Genomic DNA, 3,954 nt, shown 5'->3' on the forward strand with positions numbered 1-3,954 from the left:
ATGGTTTTGAGGGAGCCTTAAGTACAAAACCTGCAGGTATGAAGACCAGGAGGAAATCTTGGGCATCAGGGTGGTTGGAGATATTATGGGAGTAGCCAAGTTGTTGGACAACTTTTTTCCAAAAAAGAATTTAAATACAAAAATATTCATGTAACGCAGTGAGATAAGATGCAAATAAATCGTTTTTTTTTTTTTTTTTTAAAGAAAAGAAAATAAGGATTAGAAAGTAAGGCTGCATGCAGTGGCTCACACCTGTAATTCCAGCACTTTGGAAGGCCAAAGTGGGTGGGTCACCTGAGGTCAGGAGTTTGAGACCAGCCTGGCCAAAACGGCAAAACTCCATTCCTGCTAAAAATACAAAAATTAGCTGGGTGTGGTGGTGCACACCTGTAGTCCCAGCTACTCAGGAGGCTGAGGCAGGATAATTACTTGAACCCGGGAGATGAAGACTTCACTGAGCTGAGATCCCACCACTGCACTCCAGCCTGGGCAACAGAGCAAGACTACATCTCAAAAAAAAAAAAGTAAGATGAAACTAGATGTGGAGTATATTAAAAATCATAGGCCGGGCGCAGTGGCTCAAGCCTGTAATCCCAGCACTTTGGGAGGCTGAGGCGCGTGGATCACGAGGTCAAGAGATCGAGACCATCCTGGTCAACATGGTGAAACCCTGTCTCTACTAAAAATACAAAAAAAAAAATTAGCTGGGCATGGTGGTGCATGCCTGTAATCCCAGCTACTCCCGAGGCTGAGGCAGGAGAATTGCCTGAACCCAGGAGACGGAGGTTGCGGTGAGCCGAGATCATGCCATTGCACTCCAGCTTGGGTAACAAGAGTGAAACTCAGTCTCAAAAAAAAAAAAAAAAAAAAAAAAATCATGCCATGTTTTGCTACAAACTTTCAACCAAAAACAAGGAAACAATTATATAACTGACAGCATCCAAAGATGCTGCTTGCAATCTGATTTACACAAGCCTAGTCTGGAATTCTGTTCACGTTCAGAGCAGCCATGGGGTTAGATGTGTGAACAAAGTGAAGCACCAGGTACAGCATATCTGCTTGGTGCCAGCTGCTATATTGGTTTTCTAATTTAATATTCATAACACTTGGACCTGTTTTGGTATCAAAGCAGTGGGCTTCACATTGCCTTTTATTTCTCCTCAGAGAAAGATGGCTCTATATACTTCACTCTCTGCCAAGTATTCATCCATGCAAAATGAAGGTTGACTCTCTGTGTGTCAATAATCTGTAAAGACATCTTCCAGCAGATTTGAATCAAATGACAGTATCTAGAATTATTGATAGTTACAGTCATTCTTTAAGACGATAGTAAACTCTTTTGAGCTTGCTGTTGAGCAAGGTTCAATATCACTGCTTCTTATGAAAGGTTGTTTGGCCCCACACAAAGCCTGCTAGGGTCACCAGGAATCCCATGTCAAAAGTTTTGCAATCATTGTAACTGCTTGGCCATAGGATGCTGTCCACAGGTGCTCTGTGAGGATATACAGCTTGTAGGGAAGAGTCAGTGTTACTGTAAATGGGTCCAACCCTTGAGTCAATTCATCTGAAAGCTCAAATGTACATTTTAGGGTAAATCTATTCAAAATTTATCAAGAATTGTGTGTGCGCTGAAATAGGAAGGCAGTGTAATTTGGGTTCTGTATCTTTCAAGTAAAATTCTCTTACCTTCCCAGATATCCCATAATCTAATCGATATGCTAATGTATTTCTTTTCTTTTTGGCTAGCTAATGGGTTCTTTGCAAATATGAATCCCAATGATATAATATCTGTAGAGGAGGAAGAGGGAAGGGTATGAGGTTCAAGTTGACATTAATGTGGAATTAAATACTAGCTAAAATGTGTATAGATGACTAGAATTACATATTGTCACCCTAGTATTAGTCTTCACTACTGTGTTTTTTTTCTCCCAAATTTAGATGTAAAACACTTCAGAGACAAAGACTTCATCTTCTCATCAGAGTGTGACATTTAAGAATGTGGGCTCTGCCAACAGACTACCTGATTTGAATACTGGCCTCACCATTTTTTAGCTGGGTGCCCCTGGTCAAGGTGATTAATTTCTCTGTGTTTCAGTTTCTTTGTTGGTAGAATGGGAATAATATTTGCTTTACCTTATAAGCATTGTTCAGCTTCAATGACATAATATCCACAAAGGGCTTAACACAGTCTGCAATGGGATAAGCACTTTAATAAAGATTAGCTATCATTATTATTATATCACAACCCTATAGAACTTATTATAACAATGGCAGGTGGTCAACATGAACGAATGAGTGAAAGAGTGAATAGGAATCACCTCCAATCCTATAGTATTTTATTAACTGATGGAACACACCCACCTGACCCTCTAAACTTGGTCTTCCCTGAAGATGTTTTCCTGCTCATTGTTGGAGCAATAATGAGCATAGACACATTCCACACTGTCAGCCTGCTTTAGCATCCTCTAGCCTTCTGACACAACTCATCTCGAGCTACAATGAGTGCCAGCTTCATTTATATATCCTTCTTCCCAAATCTCCTCCATATCTGATTTCACATGGAAAGAATCACAGGCAGAGTGTTTATGTAAGTCTCCATGGCAACAATCCATTCTCTGGTCTCCACGGTGACACTTGCAAACACTTATAACCTCTCAAATTCATTTTGTTTATTTGAAATGTCTACTGATTTGATTTATCAGCCTAAGCCATGCATAACAACACAAATCTACTTTGTTCCAAGCATAAAAGGAAAGAGATAGAAGAAATAATATTTAGGTCATGTTTTATATGGGAAACCAAAGCCAGCACTTTTATATCATTCCTTAAATATATAAGGAAGATGTAATTAGTACTTAAACATATATACAAATTGTCTTTTAACAGTAGAAAACTAGATTCTGAGTGAAAAAAATAAAGATGTGTGAAACAAACATTACTGAATTAGTAATTGGAAGATCTGAAATCTAGACCTAATTTTAAGAAATCCAATCTTTCCAAGACTGAAGATTTTCTTGGCAGATGAGACTGTAACTGCTAAAACCAGGACAGACCTGGGGAAATCGAGATGATTGGTCACCCTGGTGTGCAAACAGGAAACAGTCAGCTGATACCTCTGTTCTCATCTTCCTCATGTCATTGAGGTATTAAAGAAAATCATTGCTAATCGCCAATCACGTCCAGCCACAGGAACACGGTGATTCGCAGCATCCTCATATCTGTTAACAGGTCAAAATGCAGATCTTTGTGAAGACCCCGACTAGCAAGACCATCACCCTGGAGGTGGAGCCTAGTGACACCATCTAAAATGTGAAGGCCAAGACCCAGGATGAGGGAGGCATCCCCCGCGAACAGCAGAGGCTCATTTTTGCAGGCAAGCAGCCAAAAGATGGCTGCACTCTTTCTGACCACAACATCCAGAAAGAGTCGACCCTGCACCTAGTACTGCGTCTGAGAGGTGGTATGCAGATCTTTGTGAAGACCCTGACCGGCAAGACCATCACCCTGGAAGTGGAGCCCAGTGACACCATCGAAAATGTGAAGGCCAAAATCCAGGATAAGGAAGGCATCCCCACCTACCAGCAGAGGCTCATCTTTGCAGGCAAGCAGCTGAAAGATGGCTGCATTCTTTCTGACTACAACATCCAGAAAGAGTCAACCCTGCACCTGGTCCTGTGTCTGAGGGGTGGCTGTTAATCCTCCAGTCTTGCATTTGCAGTGCCCAGTGATGGCAATACTCTGCACTATAACTATTTACCCCTACTTAAGTTTAGAAATGACAAGTTTCAGTAATAGCTGAACCTGTTCAAAATGTTAATAAAGGTTTTTGTTGCATGAAAAAAAAGAAAAGGAAGAAAGGAATGAAGGAAAGAAAGAAAGAAAGAAAATCATTGCTGTGGTTCCTTTCAGATCTAATGTTTTGGCATTTTCCCCAGGAGCATCCTAGTTCACTGT

General features: G+C 40.7%; 1 pseudogene; it reads left to right on the plus strand.

The window, feature by feature from the left end:
- Positions 1–3,080: 3,080 nt before the first annotated feature.
- LOC118151457 (polyubiquitin-like) lies at positions 3,081–3,743 on the plus strand (annotated as a pseudogene).
- Positions 3,744–3,954: the final 211 nt, after the last annotated feature.

The sequence above is a fragment of the Callithrix jacchus genome, chromosome 2, assembly GCF_049354715.1.
Source record: "Callithrix jacchus isolate 240 chromosome 2, calJac240_pri, whole genome shotgun sequence".
Classification (NCBI taxonomy): Eukaryota; Metazoa; Chordata; class Mammalia; order Primates; family Cebidae; genus Callithrix; species Callithrix jacchus.